Below are 25,542 nucleotides of genomic sequence, written 5' to 3' on the forward strand. Positions count from 1 at the left end.
CCGGGAGAAGAACTGGGATTATGAAATATCATGAAAGGTCACTGAGTGGTGAATGGCGAACAGATGAATACAAGAGCATCTGCTGCCAAAGGAAGACAAAACCAAGGAATACTAAGACACGGCGATGGTTGTTGCCTAACCGGAGGAAACTGGTGAACTAACTATTATCAGTTTCAGTAGCACAAGTGGGTACCAGTTATAATTCCTCCAAGTTCTGCTCCAAGCATCGTTGTGTAGAGATGAAAAGTAGATTGTGAAAACATGAAGATAACCTTACATTCAGACTACACACAGCTGAAACGAAGCCTAGGGGCAGGAGATTGTAAAGGTCCCTGAATCAGGGAATCCTCAGTAAGAAGGTGATGCTTGTGTTGCATCTTAAATGGAGAACATATATTTACCTGGCAAAGAGGGCTGCAACATGGTATTCCAGATGGAAGTAACATGTGTAAGTTGTAAATTTTTGTCAGTAAAAGCAGAAGGTGTTCTGTGTAACACTTGTGTAGTGGGTATTTTATTATGCGTTTGTCAAAACACATAGTACTATACATCATAAAGAGTGAACTTTAATACAGTCATACCTTGCAGATGCAAACTAGTATATACAGGATGGGCAAACAACAAGGTCCTATTGTATAGCATGGGGAACTATATTCAGTGTCCTCTGATAAACCATAATGGAAAAGAATATGAAAAAGAATATATATATGTATAACTGTATTACTTTGCTGTACAGTAGAAAGTACATTGTGAATCAACTATATTCCAATAAAATATTTTTAAAAAATTTTAAAAATACAGGCATACCTTGGAGATATTCTGAGATATGTGGGGTGGGTTCGGTTCCAGACCACCACAATAAAGCAAATATCACAATAAAGCAAGTTGTACAAATTTTTTTTGGTTTCCCTGTGTATATGAAAGTTATACTATACTGTAGTCTCTTCAGTGTGCAATACCATTATGTCTAAATAAACAATGTCATACTTCAATTTAAAAATATCTTATTGCTAAAAATGTGAACCATCTTCTGAGCCTTCAACTAGTTGTAGTAGTAATGTAAAAGATCACTGATCACAATGATAACCATCACAAATATAAAAAGAATATAAGAAATTTATAATATGAGAATTACCAAATGTGATACAGAGACACGAAGTGAGCAATAGCTGTTGGGGAAATGATGCCAAGAGACTTGTTCAACTCAGGGTTGCCACAAATCTTTAATTTGTAAAAAATGCAATATCTGCAAAAATGAAGTGCAATAAAATGAGGTAGTATGTGCAAGTAAAAATAAATACCTCAGAATGCTGGAGGATCTTGGGATGGAATGCAGATTGTGATAATTGAATCTGGGCTATAAATGTATGACACAACCTCACAGAAGGGGTTGCACAAAAAAAAGTTAAAAAAAAAAAAGAAGCTGACCTCAGTAACTCTGGATGACAGTATTTTGATTGGAAAATGTACAAAAATGATAACTGTATATAACAAAACTGTACTATAGTTTATAAATTTGTTTCTCACAAGGGTATGGATTGAAAATTCTGAAAGAACTTTACATCAGTACCAGGGTTGAAAAAATAGGTAAATAAATGTTAGGTAGTTGAAGCTAGATTTTCCCTATCAGAGAAAGAAGTTACAAATAAGCAAAGAGAGGCTAGAATAAACCCTGTGATTATTAGAGTTGGAAACATTGGTTTAAACTCATATTTAATAGATAGGTAGATATGGATGGATGGACAGACATACAAAAAAGGCAAATAGAAAAATATTTTTAGATATGTGGATATACACAGGTTAATCTACAAACACATATGTCCTAGTTGTGCTTGCTGAGTGGGCCTAAAAGCAGTAACGTCCTAATAGATCTTCATTTCTAAATACTACTCTCCAACAAGAGGAACTATGCCTCCTTAGGGAAGTTACTGATTACAGTGCTGGGGCAGGGAACATGCAAGACGAGCCTGTAATATCTTGTCTCAGAAAACAGTAAGTGTTCAAAAACCAAAAGGAAGGGCACATGTCAAAAGGACACAAGAGCTCAGCTGAAAGAGCTCCAGATAGGTAAATTCAGACCAATTTGAACCAAAAAAAAAAAAAATGACATAGTATTGGAATATAACTCAAAATATAAAACAAGTAAACAAAAACATAATGATATAAATATTGAAAAACAAAAAAGAGATACATCTTACTTACAAAATTCCACATAAAATGTATACACTGCCCCCTTCAGGATGTATATTTTAATCCTCTTAACCCATCCCCGAGTGTGGAATGTTCTTAGTGAGTATGGAAAAAATAGAAACTTTAGAATGGAGAGACCTAGCAGACACTATCTCAATCAAGTGATCAAGTTTAACATCACCAGTGGTGAGTCATGGTGATATCTTGCTCCCCATTCTTCCATTGATACATCCCATGATGTGATGGGATGAGAAGAACATTTCAGCTCAGTGCTATTATTCCTAAAATCCAGTCAGTCACCCCAGACTAAATATGAGAAAGCTATCAGACACACCCCAACTGAGAGACACATCAAAATTCCTGACTGGTTCCCTTCAAAACTGTCAGTGTCATGGAAAGCAAAGAAAGATTGACAAACTGCCAAAATCCAAGGAGACTAGGAAGACATAGATGACTAACTGCAATGCATCATCCTTAATTGGTTCCTGGGAACAGAAAAAGCATATAGTGAAAAAAAACAAAAAACAAAAAACTGGTGATGTTGAAATAAAACCTGGAGTTTAGTAAGAAGTAAGGTGCTTTCGTTAATCTCTTAGTTTGACACATGTACTGTAGTTACGTCAGTGTTACTATCAGAAGAAAGTAGGTCAATGGCATATGGAAACTCTCTGTTCCATCTTGGCAACCTTTATATATATATCAAAGTTTTGCAAAATAAAAATGTTATTTTACAGAAGAGTAATCCTTTTATCTCTTCAAAGCTCATTTTCCATGCATTCCATATTCTGTATATTATAAAGTGATATGATATACATAAGGAAATAAAAGTTATTTAAAAATAAGTTGTCTTTGAAATAAACTGAAATAAATTTGGCATTAAGAACATATATCAAACTTGGTTATAGGTTCCATGTAGTGGTGGTGTTGTCACACATACTGTAGTTATAGTACTTCTCTCCTGTAAGTACACACTTAACCACATGTGGAGGAACCTTTTTATTGTTCTACGTACTCAGGTGCTAATCTTTGACTTGTCTTCATTTTAAATGTAACCAGGAATTCTGTGGAATCTAAATTTTTGGAACCCTACCACATTTTTGGGTGGCCCACAGTGCTTCAGAACCTCCTGTCTATTTCCTATCCATAGGATCTTGACATCTTTTTGGAAGTGTGGAAAAATCCTTCTTAATTCTTCAGCTAAAATATCACCATCCCAAAGCATGCCCTTTGTGTGTATTTACTGACCTCAGATAAATGAGACGCTAGTGTTGGGATTTAAACACAGAGCCCATTGAGTCTTAAGCTGCTTAGAAAGGTGGCAAAAATCATGTACAATGCCCCAGTGAAATAAAAGGTGGTCTAAGAAGAAAAATGAGTGTCAGCAGATGCAGAACACACAGAAGTGCAGATTAACAGGAGCCCCAGGAGACTTCGTCACAGAGATAGAGAATACACAGTGACAGCACTGCCAGGGTCATTTTCTAACCTGTTCAATCACAGTTCAAGTTCCTTAGACAGCACATACAAGTCTGGTCAGCAACTAGCAGGAAAGTTCAAGTTTTCTGAAAATTTTGGATTTTTGTGCCTTCTACCTCTTTTAGCAACTTACTTTATTTCACTTTAATAGTCATAATCAAACAAATCAACATTCACATGCTCTCTAAAGTCCAGAGAGTTGGAGATGGAATTTATATGATGATTTAAAACTTCATTTTGTTTAGTTTTATCAAGCATAGTCGCTCTATTTTTCTAAAAAGAAATCACCATCTCCATTTATCTTTTCTGTTGATAAAGTGTTTCTAGATGGATGATTGTTCTACTTTCCATCATAGCTGCATACTTGAAAACACCTCTCATCAATAAGTATGAGTCACAGTGGCCGACTGGCTAAATATCCATAGCAAACCTAAAGGTTCTGTAGAATCCTAATGAAGAATGGATTTTTGTAAAGTTTATTTGTTAACAATTATTATCTACAAGCATATCTTTTCTCTTTATCAGAATAGACTACTTATAAAAGAAACATGAATAAAAACGTAAACTTTTATTTTCTTGTACCCTTCTTTGAAGAGATGTGATTTTTTAAGACAGATTTTCATGATATTTCCTGATGAAATAATCAGGAAAAAAATCAATCTGGTAGATTGCCACTTATTTTGATTATAGTTCTGAGATGTATCAAAGCATTAAATAATTAGTATTTAAAATAATTATGTTAATTTAGGTGAAAAAAAGCCAAGCAATTAATGACTCTTCCTATGGATTTGTAAATAGCCAGGCAAGATATTCCTGCAATTTAGGTCAGGATGAACCTTTGCATCAGATATTTTAGTTAATTGTGGTAGAATTTTTATATTTCTTAAAATGTTACTCAGTATTTTTCTTAAATAACATAATATATTAGCGTGTTGGTTTTACATTTTGAAAACTTCAGATAGAACTTCAGAGTAGGAATGTCTGAACCAACCATTTTATTATGAAAGTAATCCAGTGACCCAATAAATCCTTTCATAGCTATATACTGTAGAAACTCTTACATGTGTCCACTGGGAAACTAATACATTTAAAGGAAATGACCTATGGATTCATGAATCTTACAAATATATTCTACCTGGAAAAAAAGCCAACCCTAGAATTTGAAGCCCTAGAGTATGAAGTCAGCCATTTTTATAATGACTAAGTACAAGCAAAACTAAATAACATATTATTTAAAAGTTACATAGATAATAAAATTATTAAGGATAAAAGCAAGAAACAGCTAAACAATTCATACTAGTATTTTTTATGTGGGATGATGCAAGGATGGTGACACCATGGAACATGGAAGAAACACAGAAGTCACTTCAATGACACTAATAATAGTATTGTTTTTTGCTCCATAGGTGTTCAATTCTATTTTATGCTTAATGGCTTTGATATATGTTACACATATTTTCTTGTGTATTTCAAATATTTTATTAAAAAATGTGCTTTTTAAAAGCCCTTGTTTATTGGATTTTCTATTCTAAATACTGGGCTATTAAACCAAAGCACACTTGACTGCCAAAATGTATACAAGTGCTGCTTATGATCTCAGAGTTTTTAAAAAGGTTTCCATCATCTCTTCTACTTAAGAGGGGAGAAACAGAGTGTACTTGTTCCCTTACAGAAAAGGATCTTCCTCTTGCTAACACCATTATTGTTTTTGTTGCTGCTAATACTGTCATCTACCAGTGCACTCAAAAGGAGTTCTAACTCATTCTAGCATCCTTTTAGGAAAGAAGAAATGACCATGCAAAATACCTAGAATGGCTACCTTTCTCAATGCCCTTTGGGATGCCCCCAGTCATTTAATTTTTAGGGAATTGTTATTTATTAATTTTCTATTCCCTGTCATGGGCCTCTTATTTTCCCTTCCCTAGTTTTCTTACTATAACGGATCAGAGTCCATTTGGATCATACTTGAGCAAGAAAAATGACTACTTATAAAGGAAAATACAATTTCTAAATAATCTCCTAGTTAATTAAAATAAAGGATGGCAACTTAGAAGACTAGTCAATATTGGCATAACATTTATTAATCAGGAGGATAATGGACAACTTTAAACTTGATTTTGCAGTTTTATATTGTCATTGTTGCCTGTTCCACATTTCCACTGAGGTAGAGGTATTCATATATGAGCAATTTAATTATCGTGTCACTGATCACAGTATAGCTGAAATTAACTATACTTATCTCTGTAACAGCTATGCATTGCAAAGTCTTAATTAATTTCACACACTTGAGATATCAGATATGGATAAAACTGACAATACTGATGTTCTCTTGCAGGATTTTTGAAGCTTTACTTCTCTATTTTGGCTTTAAACATATACCTAGCAGCTGTCATTACACAGAAGACACACTTCATCTAACCTTGTATTTCAAAATATTAAATAAGAGCCTAAAGGGATCTGAAAAGACTGGAGGTCTCAAATATGTGAAATGAATCTTTATAAAATTTTTTATTCTGGGTTATTATAAAGACTACATACATTCACCAATGTCCCTACACATCCTAGAATTCCGAATCATTATAGTTCCCTGTCACTTTTAAGTAGTAAAGAACAATCCACTTCATTACCATGAATGTATTTATTACAAGATTTCATGCAGGAATACAAACAATATTTCCCTATTTTGGGGGGGGGATTATTTTTCTGTAACCAGTTTGCTATAATTCCTGTGCAGTTCAGTTCAGGTGGGATTTTCCACAACATTGAAAATCTTGGCTTTTTAAAGTGTAATATGTATGTAGTGATTAGAAGAAAGTATACAAAATTGAAGTCTGGAGCCAAAGGATGGTTTTGAATGTCAGGGGCTTTGGATGAATACACAGAGAATATTGTCATTGTTTAAAAAACCAACAACACCAAGGGTATCCAAAGATAGTTTATTTTTCTCGAATACTATAAAATCAAGGAAGAAGAAATTTCTGGCATTTATTCAGTTATTTAAAAAGGTCACCAAGGACTCCAGCTATTAATATATTTCCCTTATGTTATCCTTAGCCATATTGGCTTCATGTTCACAATTGTTGCCTCATGGAATCAAGATGACTGCTGCAACTCTACACATTATGTTCCACAAATCAAGCAGAAGTATGGAAAGGTGACAACAGCTACATCACTCCAATTTTATTAGGAAATTTTAAACTTTCCCACAAATTCTCAGTAGACTTATATCTCATTAACCAAAGTTGTTACAGAGCTGGTGCTACTGAAATGGTTGTTCCCAAATGAATATGTAATCACCCCAAATATAATTTGCGACCTATTTTCAGTTACAGGCTTTTGTTTGAGATGGAGTTTGTAATGATTGTCAAGGCAAATAGTAATGATTTTCAAGGACTCAAGAAAGTATTTAAGCAGGTAAGAATCAGCTCTAGAACTGAGAGTGGGGAATATTAATCAGATAGTTTTGTTTTCATTTGTTTTGTTTTGATGGCAATGATAACTTATTGGAGAAGTGGCTAGAGAAATGAAAACTAAGAGAAGGAGGAAATGGCAATTAATAGTTGCTAATAATTTAAATGATATGGGGGAATAAGAAGGGTAGATGTTAAAACATATAACTAGAGTTTGAGATTCACTGATTTGGAGCCTTGTTTAAGCAGTATTAGAAAAAAACAGAAAAGTTACAAAGGAAAGTTTTATGGGAAATGGTGACAGTGAAGGATGGAAAGCTTAGCTTATGAGAGTATCCCAGTTTATTTACAGTCATCTTGAAATGCAGAACTGGATCTTGGGACAAGAGATGCTGTTTTATCAGCCGGCTGAATACAAATAGTAAGTGAAAGTGTGGCAATAGAAAATAGCCAATGAAGAGAGTATAGAAAACATGTAAGAAATTAGGTTAAAACAATACTTGATATTCCAGTCTGTAGTTAAGGGTAGCAGAGATGAGGCAAGGAAAAAAAAAAAGGAGGAAACACAGACCTTTTATGCAAAATTAAAGATTTATCACACACCTGCTCTGTGCCTAGCACCATACTAGGGGTTAGTTAAGCATGCCAAAAATAAGACAGTTTCTATCCTCTAGTAAGCTGCTCCTTAGAGGAGAAAACTAACAATCAAATGGGAATGACAATATAGTAAGATACGGGCTGTAACTGCAAAATATGGTGCTCGCTTGAAGTGACCTTCACCCCAATGTGGAGTCACTAGAGATGAAAAGTTTGTGGACTTAAAGAGGTAGTATCTTAGCTTTAAAAAAAAAAGATATAATCAAGTTCATGAAGGCTTTAAAGGTAATGTTAAAATTCAGTTGTATATGTATACCACAAATTCTTTTTCATTTATCTGTCAACATACAATTACCTTGTTACCATATCTTGGTTATTATGAATAATGATGCAATGAACATGGGAGTATAGATATCTCTTCTAGATCCTGATTTCAAATCTTTTACATATATACCCAGAAGTGGATTGCTGAATCATGTGGTAGGTCTATTTTTAATTTTTTGAGGAAAAAATTACTTTTTTCCATAATGGCTGCACCATTTTACATTCTCACCAACAGTGTACATGGGTCTCAATTTCTCCAAAGGCTTGCCAACACCTATGTTTTGGTTTTTAATTTTGTTTATTTCTAATACATGAAAAAGTTATTTGCATAAACAATGACAATTATGAAAAAAAGGGTAATGTCAAGAAGATGTGTCAATTGACAGAGAAGCCAAGAAAATGAAGCACTTAATGGCATTCCTGCAACTATACATGAATCTAGGAGCTCAGCAATATTCCTCAATAAAGCATTTATGATTTGGTGCAGGGGGAAGGAGAATACAATGCAGGAAATACTAAGAACTGTGTGGATAGCAGGGAAATTGAGGTAGCAAACACAGAGTATTCTTTTGAGAAGACTGTTGTTTTAAGAGAAGGAAAAATATAAAGATATAAATAAGTATGAGTATGGAGGCTAAGAATAGTTAATATTTCTAGGTGCAAGTGAATATTGCTTTGGATATTTAATATATTTCAAAAAAAAAAATGAAAGCCTATATTTGCCAGTTTCTTTCTCCCTTATGAAACTTAAACTCTCAAATAACCAAAGCAATATCCATTTATTTTTTTTAACTTCCTGAAAGGTTGAAATCAATTCTATTTAGCAAAATAGCACACATTGTAGAAAGTAATATAAATTTGTGCTTCTGAAGTACACAAGTTAAATACATGTGATTCAACAAAGGGCTAAGTGATGCCCCTCTCATATGGTGTAGGTAGAAATGGCATAGACCACTCAGCCTAACCTTGCCTAGACTAGACACTAATACCTTGCAGTGCCCCTGGTAGTTTGGCAGTAACCTACATGTAAGAATATTACATTTACTATAAGCAATATACATAAATTAAATAGTTTGAATTTTTGTTTGTTTTAAAAATTCTGGTAGTTTAATGGGTCAGGCTATTTTTGGGAAGTCTGAGATCAGTGTGTGTGTGTGTAGGGAGGTGAACCATGGTGCATGAGCCACATGCAGAGCCACCTGGTACATGCTTGTTTATAGCTGTCTGCCCCTGATTAAGGGATGGAATACATCACTTATAATACACTTTATTAGAGTTGTGCAAATCTACTACATCTTGAAACAGAGAAGTGCAGAAGTTATAAAAGAAACAAAAAAGAAATTTAAAATACTTTTTACTTTCACTGATTTGCTACTTCTAGGAAAATGTTACCTGCAATATGTAAAATTTCTATCTGATTTTCCCCCCTAGACTCCATTAACTTAATCAAATCATTGTAACTTGGTGCTTGCCAACTTCATTATCATGTATTATGTAGTTGTCTTTTAAATTCATTAGACAGAGACCTTCCATTTAAAGCACATTAGTTTCTCCACTCTTTTGAAACCTTTAGCCAGAGGTGGAAATTTATAAGGTCTAATGCAGTATCCAAAAAGAAAGACATTTGACTTGGGATTTTGTATTGGAGTAATAGCTGAAGCAGTTTTACCTATCAAATTAATGAAGCTTATTCTTTAGAGTTCCTCATTTTTCCTGTGTTTAATTTTATACTTTTATTCTTTTAATTAAAGCAGCATTTCTCAGCGGGGGCACTATTAGCACTTCTGAATGGATAATTCCTTGTTGCAGGTGTAGGGGATTTGTGCTTTGTAGGCCATTTAGCAGCATCAATATCCTCTACCCACTAGATTCTAGGAGCTGTGACAATAAAAAAATGTCCAGATAGTTTCAAAATCCCCCAGCTGGGTACCTGGGGATGATCCCCATTTGAGAATCACAGTCTTAAAGGCTCCCCTTCCCTCAAATTATATAAGCTTCAGCCACACAACACCTGCATCTGGCCTGGATAGCAGTTATCAAAAAACCATCGAAGAAAGTATAATATTATTTTAGTTATAACCCAGAATATTATGCATGAATGAGTTTTTAAAATTTATACTTTTTTTGACTTTTAACTAGCAAAATATCTTAGGATCTTGATTTGTCTAACGTGTGACAAGCTTACTGACTTGGAGGTGACGCAGTTTAAAAAAAAATTCTTTTAACTAAATAGCACCCATTAAACAGAAAAATGTCATTAAAACGACTGTGGGGTATGAATTCAGACTACACATCATTTATGTGTTAGGTGCAATGAAGAGTAAGCATGTGACTAGAAGTGGATATTTCTATAATTGATGAAGTTAAATGTAAAATACTACACCCTTTGCGGTGTGTAACAGACTCTTTATGCCACAAAATGAAAACTTTATGAAGAAATGAAAATTCTTGAACCTAATAGTACACTGCTATCAATGCTTTCAGTAGCAATGTAAGAAGATAATTTTTTCCCTTCTTAGAGAATTAATTAGTACCTAGAGATTCATAAAACAACAGTATATGTTATTTAGAAAATTGTTGATAAAAAGACATTTCAATACATAGGAGTTCCTTAATTTAACATGTTCATAGTATTTTTTTTCTAAAAAACAGATAGCCATTGGAGAAGAAATAAATATCGTGGGACGAAAATGTAAAATATGGCAGGATAAAATAGCTAAATTATTTGCTTTTGAAATAACTGAAACATCAATATCAATGTCAATTTATATCATGATTTCTAAGTTTTGTTATACTCTCTAAAAACAGTCAGAAAGTATCATTTTCAAATAGGTGCATGAATTTAAATATATTTGCTATTTAACTAAATAACTAATATAATTTTACAATAGTAAGTGTAAATAAATGTGTCTGGCAAATATACACTCTTTGTTTTAGATTTTCTGATTTCTCTTTCAATACAACCTAGAATTCTCTTAACCTAAAATATCCATAAGACTTTTAACATATTTACTTTTGGGGCAATATATTGAATCTTAATGTCATTAGATTAAAATAAAAGTGTCATTAGTTCAAAAAAGAAATGTAACCACAGTCTGATTAATGCTACTGTATTGATTAACTAATATCAGCAAGAGTGTAACTGTTCCCTAGATGTCTCTCATTTAAATATATTTCCTGATGTCAAAGGAGAAGATATCAAGGCAAGCCATTAGCAACAGTCAAAGATGAAAAAAAGTGTCTTTCCACCACACTCTAGGCTTGAGAAATGAACACTGCGTTTAGGAAAAAGACCGTGCATGTGTGTAAGAGAGAAAGGGAGAGAGACAGAGAAAGAGACGGAGAGAAACAGAGAGAAGAACAAAGCACTGGGGTTTATGGGTGAAATATACTGTCCAGATCAGGGTTTCTTGATCTAGATTTCACTGACCTCTCTCAACCCCTCTGGAAGTTATATAATTCTAGAGAAAAGAGACTGTCTAAGTGGTCATGAGCTCTTTTCTAAGAGAAGGAATTATCAGAGTATTATTTTCTTTCCCTCAGCTTTCCAAAATATAAAATTTCCCTTGTCTAGAGATGTAAATATAGCTTATGATGAACTGTTTTTGGTAAAATTAACTATGATGGAATAGTGTTTAGTGAAACAGAAGGAAAAAAATGCTACCTAATTTATAGTACACAAGTGCTTAACTAGTATGCAATTGACCAATAGGTACATCTCTGAATCTAACATAATTTTGTTCCAAAAAAATTAGAGAATGATTCCTCAATACTTGTCATTATTTTCACTTGCTCTGCAATACGACAAAGATAACAAATATCATTTTCTGCAATACTTAATAGGTAATACTTACTGATAACTCACTGAATACTCAATGCTGGGCTGAGTACTTTCCATGAGATCTCATGTTTCTTTTAATCTTCCCAAAAACCTAGTGAAGTAGGAACTATTATTACATGCATTTTATTGTTTGGAAAACATAAGCTTAAAGAGATGAATTGATCTCCTAAAGTTCAAAGCACTACTATATGAAAAGTAATATGTTTCAAGTGTGGGGTACTCACAAGTCCTACAGTGCTATACTTCTCTATCACTACTAGATGTTAATGTGGTATTGAATTACTAACTAAAGTGAGGTTAATCAAAGGGAACCATCAAAAAAATGTATTCAAACTTACATCAGCCATTGTGTCAACAACTTTTCACAGATACTCAACTATGCCAATAATTTCTGCCTTCTAGACTTTGCAGCCAAAAGCAGTACAAGTATCTAAAAACATGTGGAAAAAGTTTTTCTACAAACCTGCAACAGAGGTTTTTCTAAGTTATTGTATAGGATTCTGAGGAAGTCACAAGCAGAAATACTAATCATTGAGCCATTGGCACAACTGCCTTTAACATGCTGGAAGCAGACAAGAAACACTGGAAAAGCTTTGTAAGATAAATGGCATTTTTTCCACTCCACCCAATGAAGGAGTTGGTTTCAAAGAACATCCCAATCAAATACTTGCTCTACACAGTAAATTGGCTTAAGTAATTCACCCTTTGTGGAGAGCTCTAGCTGAATGTAGAGACAAACGGCTCAGGATCACCAAAATCTAAGAATATAGAGACACCCAAACTAACACATACAAACACTTCAAAGTTGCTAAGAGACTAGATTTTAATTGTTCTCACCATGGAAAAGAAATGATAATTATGTGACATGATAGAGGTGTTAGCTATTGCTATGGTAATAATCATATTGCAGTATATAAATGTATCAAATCAATATCTTGCACACCTTAAACTTACTCAATGTTATATGTCAATTATATCTCAATAATAATAATTATAATAATAATAAAAACACTGCCAGGCAAGCACTTCTCTTTCAGAAGACTGCCTTGACTCAGCTTATTTTTTCTATGCATGTCACTCATTGTATATACTCAAACTTTATCTCAGTTAATTCAAACTCCCTTAATTTAAGTAAAATCTGTGTGAAGTAGATAGTCTTTTCTTTACTTTGCATACATGGAAACTAAAGTTTAAGGATCAAAACACTTGCTCAAAACCTGTTTTCCTGATGCCATCCTCTCTCTGCTTTTATCATTTTCTTATAGCCTATCCTAAATTCTAACACAGCCACCTAAACAAGCTCTTAATATACTCTATTGTTTAATATTGTAAATTGAACCACATAATTTTACAGTTGAATGTGCCTTTGAGAACATATAAACTGGATGGATGATAAAATGATGAAATCACCTGAACACCAAATTAAGATCTCCAGAGTCATAAGCTATCTTTTAAAATCATATGGAATATGTCAAAATGGACATATAGAAGATAAAACTGACTTTATTTTACACTATTGTTCTAAGTGTAAACTTAGAAAAGTAAATGGACTCAATGGGAAAACAGAGTTTGGAAGAATTTTCTAGTAGCCAAAAAGAAATTACTTTGCTTATGTGAAATTTAGATGCCTACACTTCTGGTGTTCCAGCAAATGGGCAATGCCTTGGAAGATAGGATATGCAGTCAACTTCAGCATCTAAATAATTTCTTCTACTAGATTTTTTCAACTACTCACATTCAACTCAGATGTTATTTCAACCACTTTGTCGTTATTCTAATTCAATGAAATTTAAGCAAATGTAGTGCTCGCATTCTAAAAAAGCCAATACAAATAATGTCTTATGTATACAAGAGTAGTAGAATGCAAGTTATCCCTGATTATCAAGCAATCCAGTTAAATTTTTAATGTTTCCATGCAAATAACACCAGAGATTAATCAAGTCTTTGGCATAGAATACTTTTGCTCCCTGTCTTCATGAAGTTTACTGTTTTTAAATTTCCAACTCAGGTATTGCTTACTTTATGAAGACTTCTTTCACCCTCTCTACTGTCTTTTTAATCCTGGCTGAGGCAATCAGCCAGGCAATCTTTCCATTGTAATTATTTGCTTCCATGTTTACCTCATCTACAAAATAATGTGCTACATAGAGAAGAAAATAAAAAGTCAGTTCTTATTGGTCTTTATTCTCATCTGCCTAGCACAATATTTTGCAAGTACTGGGTGTCAAAAAAGTATTTATTTTATAGATGAAGAAATTAATGATTGCATGAATAAAAGTCATTTGATATTATTATGTAATATGTCAGCCACATATAAGTGTAATAAGGTGTTTATATTCATTTAAGATTTCATAAAGACACCCAATATGTTAATAATCTATTCTAAAAGAAATAAATTATCAATTTTTAAAGAAGATACAGCAAGAAATTAGACCAGGAAGCATAAAACTTGGACTTTCATTTTTGTTTTATCCCTTAACTCTTGAGTCCTTGTTTCCTTCAGCTTTAAAGTGCATGTATGTTATGCCTGCATGTTATCTACAAATAGCCTTTAAATTCACATTGTACATTGCCCTTAAGCACTGAAAATACCTAATTAAAATTTCAAAAAACAGATTTAAGTTCTCTGATTACAAGGGAGCATGATATTTCTAGAGTGAAGATGCTATTTTAATAGCATGACGTATGCTAGAAACTATACTTAAAGTATTAAGATTCAGAGAATAAGGTATGTTTACTAACTCATTTTCATACTATTAAAAATAATAATGTTATCAGCACATTTGGCACATTAAGATGAATTGTCTTGAAAGACTGTGGAGAAAGGAGTGACTTTCTTTTTCTTTTTCCCCTATATGTTGTAAACATTAATTCAAAATATGGGTATAATGTGTATACCCATATAGCCACATAAGCACAGGCTCAAAGATCTCATAAAACATTACTGATGAATCATAACAGGTTCAAACAAGCTGTTACAGCCTAGTGTGTTAAAACCTCTTTAATACTGATTTATAAAGCTGTAAGCATTATTAAAGAACAAAACATGGTAGTATTTTAAAAATTCTTTGTTTACCTATCAGCTAAAAAATAGTAAATAACAAACATTTTCTAATAGTGTATACCTGTGTGAAAAGTCTGTATTTCTATACATTACTGAGCAGATATAGCCATTCAGAAAGGGGGTAGGTTTATTTTTGTAGCAAAAGGAAAAAACTGAGAAAAGATATTAAGGATTTGAGTTTTAAGTCAACCTCCTTAGCTTTAGTTTAGTATATTTTAGAATATATTTTCTTTAGATCAAACCTTTGTCTTTGTGTCTCACCAAAGCACAGCTGAAGAAAAAAATATCTTCCATGCAGAAGACAAGGATTTTTCTTAAAAAAACTTCTAAATTTATAACTAGGTTCAAAGATGGAGTTCTTAAATCAGGATATGGTTATAATTTTAGGAACATAATTTCAAAATGTCCTTAACTGTACTAAGCAAACTTCCATTTTAAGCTATACAAAGGCAAATCATATTTCCCAAAGACCATAATTTAGCAGCCCTTTTTTTTTTTTTTTTTTTTTTGCTGGAAATAGATACATCTTTTTAGAAAACAAGAGAAAAGTAATCATATTATGAGATCATTGCTTTTACATACTGTATGAAAATACATGTAGGATTTTGGTGCATTCAGTCCCATGTTTCTTATTTTTCTCTCTTGTGCAAAGAATTATACTCTTGACAATATATCAAGAAATACTCACTTTGGTTCCTAAATACGATCTTTCTTAAAATTATACCCTTGAAATATATGGACAAAATTTTTTGATTTTTCAGGAATTTTGGTATAAATTTTACATATCAAATTGTATACCTTTTATTTGGTAAAATTTGTAACATAAATTTAAGATTCTGAAATCTGAAATATAGTACTGCAAGACGTTTTAGGAGATTTTTGTAATATCACTAAGGTTTTACTCTGATTCACTTTAATATCTCCAGATTTTCTAGTGTTTAGTTACTTTGAAAACAGTAAGATAGCTATTTGGTCAGCTAACCAGAGGGGGTTATTTCTATGCATTTTTTAAACAATCTGATAACTGTTAAGTGAAAAAGATAAACTAACCAATCTAAGTCAAAATGTTTTATAAGGTCTCTGCACAAAAAAATATTTTCTCTTTCTTTTGCGGCAGTTGAAATAAATTTTTGTTTTTACTCTTTTCATTTTTTTAATGGTTTATGTGTTTGCCCTTTAAAAGTATGTGGCAAGTTTGCTCTCTACATCACCATGGTCTATATAGACATACTGCACTATATATATATATATATATAGTGCAGTATGACCTGGTATGTACATGTCAATAAATATAATTCAGGAAATATTGTAAACTTACTAGTTTGCCTAATGATCAGAGAGAATCAGAACTTTAGGTCATAAAGTGAAAAGTTTATTTTAATTGGACATTTTGTATTTTGAGGAATTATAAGAGGGATTATGAGGAATTATAAGGAATTATAGGAGGAATTATAAGTAAAATAATTTTTTTCAGATCATACATGCTTTTTTTTTACTTGCATTTGAAGAAAGCTGTTCTTTTATAATTTTATCCTTTTGCCCAGTGTGACTTTTTTTTGCCATTAAAAAGCAAAGGGTTTTAAAATAATGATAAAGAAGTAAAGGCAAAAAATGTTTCAATTAAAAACATTAAAAAATGTGTTAAACATAAAATATGTTTGTTATTGATAGCTCTTCCTACCAGCTTGCAAGAATTAATTGTATTAGTTTGTTAATGGTGCATAACAAACTACCCCAAACTTAACATCTTAAAAAGATACTCATTTTTTAGCAAACAGTTCTATAGATCAGAAGTCTGGCATGTTATGGTTGGATTCTCTTCTTACGGTTAAAATCAGCATGTTGGCTAGACTAAGTTCTTGTCCTGAGGCTTCAGGAGAAAATTGGCTTTCATGCCCATTCTTATCATTGGTGTTATGATCTGGTAAGTCAAAAGGATAAACTAATCCCCCTAAGTCAAAATGTTTTATAAGATGGTCTCTGCAGAAGATAGATATTTCCCCTTTGTTTGGATGCAGTTAAAATTCTATTTCCTTGAGGCTGTAGGACTGAGGCCCACATTTCCTTGCTACTTGTCACCAGGTGCCACTCTCAGCTGCTTGAGGCCGTCCTTGTTCTTTGACAGGTGGCCCCCTCCATCTTTAAGCAGCAACACTGCTTAGACTCTGCTTAGACTCCTTCTGCTTCAAATATCTGACTTCTCATTTGATCAGCGTAAGTCAACTCTGTGCTAATAAAGGGCTCATGTGATTAGATCAAGCCTATCCAGATAATACACATATCATAAAATGACCTGTACCATTTAACATAACCTAAATCATGATAGCAAAACCCATCATATTCATTACTCTAGAGATTGTACATAATTTTTACATAGGGTAGGGGTGAGAAATCTTGGAAGCCGTTTTCTTTTCTTTTTTTTAAATTGAAGTACAGGTGATTTACAATGTTGTGTTAGTTTCTGGTGTACAGCAGAGTGGTTCAGTTTTACAAACACACATACACACACACACACGCACACACACATATTTTATTGTGGCCATTTTAGAACTCTGCCTACTACCATCCTCCCCCTATATCCTTACAGGTGCAGCATACATTCACACACTCCCAATGTGTCCAAGGTTCTCATCCATTACAACATCAGTTCAAAGTCCAAAATATACATTTAAATCTCTTCATTGTAAAAGGTCCACAATTTCATTTTCTAAACCATCTCAGTCAGAAACAGATGAGGCTGCTGAGTGTAACCTATTATTAAGTATAACACCTACATATAATTCAATCTATGAAACTAATGACACAAATAATCTGAGCTGAACATTTCCAATATCCAGTGGAATGATGAGAATAGAGTAATATTTTTTGACATTCTGGTTCAAAAAGAAGGAAAAAAATGAATGGTTAAAAAGGGTCATCAGATCAAAGTAGTTTTGAAATCCAGACAGGAACTCAACCTGTATTTCCTTGATTAGGAGTCAAATCCTGGGAATAATCCTCTATAGCTTTTGGATCCACCCTCTGAGCTCTTGGCTCTGCCATCGGAATTTTGGTTGTGCATAAATGGTAGCAACCTTTTTTGAATCTGAGTTGTTTTATCAGCCTGGTCACTGTAGGTAGAATCTTGGAGTTTTACTAACCTTCTTTTATTTTGTACTTTCTCAGTTCCTTTCAGTCCAAGTTGCCAGTGTTGTTGCTTATATAATTTTCTTAAAAGCCTTATGGGCCTTTGTGGATTTCACTGGTTTTCATTAGTAGAACAAAGCCATGTCTTCAGATCTGAGATAATCGCTTTGGTTTCTACAGATACGAATTAGGAGCAATTCTTTTAAATCTCCTACATGTCCTATGGCTTAATCAAGACTCTCATGATGAACCTTTATTTTTTTTCCCTTTTCCCCTGGAAGCAGGTCCTTAGCATTTTCTCCCTACGTAATGTTGCCAGAAACAATTTCTGAATGTTAGCATCTTTGCAATTTGGATAGGCTGAGAATTTCCCAATTCACCAAGACTTCATTCATTTTGTTTAAAAGTTCTTTCTTCAATTTACCTTCTTCCTCTTACACTTTACTAAAAAAGAAAGAAGAAACCAGGGCACATCTTCAAAATGTTGCTTAGAAATCTTCTTAGCTATATACCCAGTTTCATCACTTACGATTTCTGCTTTACCTATAACTACAGGACATGATTTTGCTAAGTTTCCTGCCACAACAAAACAAGAAACACCTTTCAGTTTCCAACAACACTTTTTTTTCACTTCCCTTGGAGCCTTCTTCAGCAGTGTTTATGAAGTTCATATTTCTACTAACATTCTATTTATAGTGATTTAGGCTTTCTCTAGGGCTATTTAGAATTTCTTTATAATGCTCTTTACTTTTTTATGAACCCTCAGCTATAATATCTTTAAAAATCTATATTTTTACTAAAAATCTGCTCAAGAAAATCTAGGTTTTTTCTATCATGCGCTTTCAAATTCTTCTGGCCTTCTCCCACTGTCCAGTTCCAAAGCCATTCACCTGTTTTAGGGTTTTGCTAAGGAAGCACCCTACTTTAGGTACCAACATCTGTGTTAGTTTCCTATTGTTTTGTAACAAATTACCACAGATTTACTGCCTTAAAAAACACCCATTTATTAACTCACAGTTCTATAAATCAAGAGTCTGGCACAGCATGACTGGATTGGATTCTTTGCTCAGGCCATAACAAGGCTGAAAATAAGTTGTTGGACAGGCTCTCTTTTCTTCTGGAAGCACTTTTCAATAATGTCCTTCCAAAATTAATCTTGTTTTTGGCAGAATTCATTTCCTTGTAGTTTTAGGACTGAGATCTCCATTTCCTTAATAGCTGTCAGCGGGGGTTACTCTTAGCTGGTTGATGCCACCTGCATTCCTTGACTCCCATCCTCAAAGGAGCCACATTGCATGGAATCCTTTTTGTGCTTCAAATCTGACTACTTTTCCTTTTCAGTTAGCCTAAGACTCTAACTTTAAAAGGCTCATGTGATTAGGTCAGGTCCACCCAGATAATCTCTTTATCTTAAATTTAACTGTATCATATAAATAACCTAATTGCAGGATTAAAATCCATAATGCTCATAGTGGTGGTAATTATGGAGGTCATTACTATCAGAAAATCGGGCAGCTGTCTCAGAATTCTGCTTACTGCAACAAATTTTTACATTTTTAGGAAATATATGAGCTATTTGATGTCACTTTGATGGCTTATATCTGCCATTGTGATAGTATTTACACTATAGATATTGGCAGCAGCTAAAGATCCAGGTTTTTGTTGTTGTTGATTATTGTCTTGTTGAATTTCTGTGGGTGTATAGAGGGTTTACTAACACAACATCAGTTTATGTATGTATGAGATAGCTCTGTTCATCTACATCTATCTATACTAGATAAATATATATATATAATAGATAATTACATAGATAATAGATTGAAACTGATCTACTGATGGACAAGTTGAGAAAAAATACCACACACTACTCAGTATCCTTTGTCTAGATTCACCAAATACAACATTTTGTCACACTTGCTTTATCTCTCTCTTGCTTTCTCATATGTGTATATATGCATATTATTATTACAATTCAACAAAAAAGGGTTCTTTCCTTGCTTCCCTAAGCTTCTCATTTGCATGTCTCCTTTTTGATTGCAAAAACCCTGGCTCCTACAATATCAGTACATTTAATCATTTGTTCAATTCCACAATACACACATGAACACAAAAATAGTTTCAGATATCTATGCCCATATCACTACAACAAACAAAAATACTAAGTAGAATTCAAAATTAGTATACAGTTCCTTTTATTTTTATTTGACCAAGGATATATAAGCAAAGTATTGAGTTTAAATTAATTTAGATGTTTTATATGCTTATTTATTTATAGTACAGATAAATTTGTTTATGTCTGTTTGTATTCCATTTGAGCAATACTTCTCTCCATCCTTGTTAAATTAAATTTCATTTTTGAATATATGAAATATTAACATGTTTATAAAAGTGAAAATTATTTTATATATATATATATACACACACACACACACACACACATACTGAGAAAATTGTCATGCTTTCTTCCATGCCATCCTCTCCGCTCCCACTCATCCACTCCTCTACCTATTGCATAAGTTCCTGGTTACTTTTTCTGTTTTTTATAATTACTCAAAAGCACAAAACTATTCATGCTGTGGTTGTTTTTTTTTCTCTTTCATTATTTTACTTAATATTAATATATCCTAAAAGTCACTCCATATCTGTTCACAGTTTATTCAACCATAATTTATTTAACCAATTTTCTATACGAGCAAGTAAGGTTTTTATTTTCTCTGTTATGCAACGATAAATAATAGCACAATTAATCAGATCATACATATATATTATTGTAATTTTTGAGGTTTATTATCTTGGTAAGTTTCTAGAAATAAGATTTCTGAGTTGCAGGGTAAGGGCATAGATACTAATAATACTGCCTAATTCCCCTCCAGAGGAGATTCTATCACTCTGCATTGCCACAGGCAATGAATGTATCAGAACGCCTGTTTTCTCACAGTCTTGACAGTCAAAGGTATTGTCAAGCTTTGGAATTGTTGCCAAACTAATAAGCTAATAATATGTATTTAATTGTGATTAATCTACATGATCTATGTAATGCAATGTTTTTAGCATTTATATGCCTTCCATGAATGTTAAAATTTGAACTATGAAAATACAGAAGTCCTATATACGAACATTCAAGTCGTGAACTTTCAAAGATGTGAATGAGCTACTACCCAGACATCACTGGATTGCTTTTTCAGAATGGTAGAACTGAATCCAGCAAGGAGCCAGATTCTGTGTCATCAATGTCAGGCATGAGCGAAATTGCAGCCTGCCCTCTGTCTCCTAATGCGGACGATCCTTCAGCTCTACCATCTCCCACCTCCTCTCCCTCCTCCAGTCGGTAACTCTTCTTGCCTGTTCACTCGATGCCAGCCCCTGTATGCCAGCTGTTGTACTGTACTACTGAACTTTCCAAGGTACTGTACTGTAAGAATAAAAATGTTTTCTTCATTTTTTGTTTTTCTAATGTATTATTTGTGTGAAAAGTATTATAAACCTATTACAGTACAGTACTATATGGCCGATTGTGTCAGTTGGGTACCTAGGCTAACTCCGTTGGACTTTCAAACTGGACTTACGAACACGCTCTCAGAACGGAGCTCATTCATATGTAGGAAACTTACTGTAAACTCATTCTAAAGAAATATGCATGCAAACATATTGCTCATTTAGAACAAAGGTTATATAAAAACTTTAGGCTGGCTGGTATTTAACTAGGCATGTAAATGTACTTTTAACATGACCTTTTCCATCAGAGAAATCTTACTAGCAATAGACTTCATGTTCTATAGATAATTAGTATATGACGATCAAAGACTGAGTATGTGAAGTTTGTTGGAGAACGCACCTGTAGAAACCTCACATAATCATTGACCATCAAAGAAATATATGTGTGTGTATATATGTAGATATATATATCTACATATAAACATGTGTACATATATATAGTGGAATTAGCCCCCTTTTCCTTCCTGCCTGATTGCTTGAACGACATTGCTCTTCTGCCCTTGGGGCTCCTGGTCCTCAGGTCTTCCAATCTGGACTGTATTACACTACTGTCTTTCGTGGGTCTTCAGCTTACAGATGGCAGGTTGTAGGACTTCTCTGCCTCCATAATTTCATAAGCCAATTCTACTAATCTTTTCCTATAATATGTCCTATTGATTCTATTTCTCTGGAGAATCATGACTATTGCATCCTCCTAAGACTGTGGTCACCAGGAGATTCTCATCTGCAAGCTAGCTCACAGTTCATTCTCTATAGATTTATTAAAATTATCCTTTAAGTATTCCTCTAACTTTATGGTTTCGGCAGCTTCTGCTCCAGGCAATCAGATCTTGACAGTGTCTCTCTGCATGCTCCAGATCTTAAAGCCAGATTTTGGGGTAGTTGTTTGCCCTGCAACCTCAATTCTCTGAAGAAATTGAGAAAAACATTTATTTCCAGTTTATTCAGCTTTTTATTCTTTACAATTGAGAGTGAGAGCGATGTGTTTCAAGATCTTTACACAACAGAGGTGAACCTGGAAGTCTCACAATATTCCTTAATAAACTAATTTATTAGCGCTCCATACAAAATACATATTATGAACGTATAACTGAATGAATAATTACAAAGTAATTATATTTGCATAACCATGACCTAGATGAAGTCATAGAATACGAACAGTACTCCAGAAGTAGCCCCATTTCCCCCTCCCAATCACTATGCTATCCTTTCTCCTCAAAGGTAACCATCATACTGACTACATTATACTACTGCAACCTTTGAATAGTATTGCTCATTTTTGTAATTTATATAAGTGCCATCACTCATCATTTATTATTTTATGTCTGACTCTTTCATTCAGTCATTTATTTTGAGATTTATGCATGCTATTGTATATAGCAGTAATGTTTCTATTTTCCTTGATATATAGTATTCTACTGCCTAGAGATACTATAACCAAATACTTTTTCCTATTCAGTGGCAGTTTATTCCCCCCCTGCCAGTTTTTAATCTGTTTCAATACTGCTGATCATTCCTGAATATGTCGTTACACATATACACACATATACTTTGCTTATATTTAGGAGCATGATTTCTAGGGCAGTTACATGAATATTTTATTTTAATGGATAGTGCCAACCCGCTTTTCAAAGTGGTTGCACACATTTACACGTTAATGTATTTCATTATATGCAATATATGAATTTGAAACAATTAACTTCTTTTGGTATACAGGGCAGATAAAAATCATATGCAAGATAAGTTCATTCATTATGATTATATACTTTAAAGTTTTACTAAATCAAGTTTTAATATCTCTTACTGATGATCTGTCATTTAAGAATAGATAACCATCTGCTACTATGCTTAGATGAAGTTTGCTGGAATGTTATGAAAAAGATATTGTGATTTTAAGTTATTAATACATTCCCTTACCTATTATTCATCTTTGGTTACGAATCATTATTTTCCACTAATTAAGTTAACTATGATGCATACCTGTTTTATTGTAGCAAATTTATAAAAAAGTGTCCTATTTGTATTATTAGGTCTAAAATGCTATTATAAGCACTGTCATAGCTGTTTTACTTACTCTGGCATGCCTGTAGGCTGAGGTTAACCTCTTAAATTTAAATACTTCCACAGTAATATATATATATATATATATATATATATATATATATATATATATATACACACACACACATATAAATATATATGTGTGTGTGTGTGTGTGTGTGGGCATGAATGTTTGAGACAGAGTGAGCGAGCTTGGGCCCATAAGTAAGAGTGCCACAGGCTCCCGGGGCTGGGCCCTGGCTCTGCTCTGTGCTCCCTGTACGCTGGGGCCATCTCCAGGCAGGACCACTCTGACTGTGCGTCGCCAGCTGGAGGCCTGGGCAATGTGGAGGCTGCAGCCAAGGCCTCTGGCCTTGTCCCCCTCAGCCTTCAGCTCAGTGCAGTCTGCAGCCATGAGGTGATGGGCCTGTGCAGCAGGGACCTCTCCTGGGCAAAGGCCCCACTGGACACATAGAGGGGAGGGCTTGAGGGAGCAGGAGATCCCCTGAGAGCAGTCTCCAGAGGATGGGGATGGGGAGCTCTGTGCCAAGGTCTTGGCCAAAGAGAGGCAAGAACCACCCATGGGTGCCCACACCCTGTGGCTTGAACCCTTTAGTCCAGCCAGGCCTCTGTCACCCGAGCCCTCTGGAGCTGGAGTTCAAACAAACAGTCTGTATGCACAGCAATAGGGAAGGCAGATCTTCTCAGAATGCGGGGACCCCAGGTGTCATCTGTGACTTCCTTCTTTCTCCTGCCTGTGGTGACTACCAAATGCAAAAGCAGCTTGGGGTGGCATCCATTGGCCTCTGAGGACCACTGGCCTCTTGGTTCCCGGGCCCAGCCCAGGGCAATGTTCCAAGGCAGTCTTGGTTCCTGACCTGGGGGCAGGTGGACTCTGGGATGGGCAGGTGAGCACCAAAGCTGGAGAATAGGTATTTCCTCCCAGGCTAGATCTGGTGTGCTGTGTCCCAATGGCTCCCACAGGATCTTTCATAAAGGTGATTTCATTGTCCCTGGCTCACTTCTGTTTTGATGTCATGCAGATGATTTTGTGGTGGCCTGACAGGCTCTGTACCTCTGTTTTAGCCCTTTTCAAGGGGGTGAGGCCTTAAAAGGCGGGTCTCTTCCTGGGTGGGGGGCCTCAGTGGTAGCCTCATGGGGGCTATAAGGGGTCCAAGTATGGGGGTCATAAGCTGAGAAATAAAGGAATTGTACTCACCCCTACCACAAATCTACTTTAGTGAGGCACCTGATTCAAGGCCAATCTCATTCAGAAACATCATCACAAATAATGTTTAATCTGAGCACCCCTCAGTCAGTCAAGTTGACACATAAAATTAACTATCACTAAAGCCCCCACTCTTTCATGGGCTTTACCTCCAGGAATTCCACCAGGTTTTCAAGATGAAGATCCCAGAAAGATTCCCTCTTGGTTCTGGCAGAGGAAATAATCATTTTGAAACTCCTTCAGAAATTTCTGCATAACAGAAGTCTACTTTTCAGGGGAAAAGATGTTAGCAGAGTCTTTTCCCTCTGAGGGAGAGGCATTCCACCAACTACAGCCCCCTTTTACCCTCTTATCTCACCTCAAGTGTGAAAAAAGCTATACCACTGGAGAAAGACTTGTGAAGGTCACACCACAGAGAAGCAGGCCCATCAACAGACTGAAATTTGATCATAAGCTTCTCCTCCCATACATCTTACTACCATACTAACAGCAGCAGGGTAAAATATAGTCAATTCTCCTTATTTGCAGATTCTGTATTTGTGAATTCACCTACTTCCTAAAATTTATTTGTAACTCTCAAATCAACACTTGTGGAGATTTTGCAATCATTCGCAGATAAGGACAGAGTGGCGAGAAATTTTAGTTTCCTGACATGCATGCCCCAGCTGAGATGGAATTAGGAGACGCTCTGCCTTCTTGTTTCAGCTCTCATACTGGAAACGTATCCCTTTTTAGGGTCTATTTAGTGTTA

This window comes from Balaenoptera borealis (genome assembly GCF_965194805.1).
Source record: "Balaenoptera borealis genome assembly, chromosome: 5".
Classification (NCBI taxonomy): Eukaryota; Metazoa; Chordata; class Mammalia; order Artiodactyla; family Balaenopteridae; genus Balaenoptera; species Balaenoptera borealis.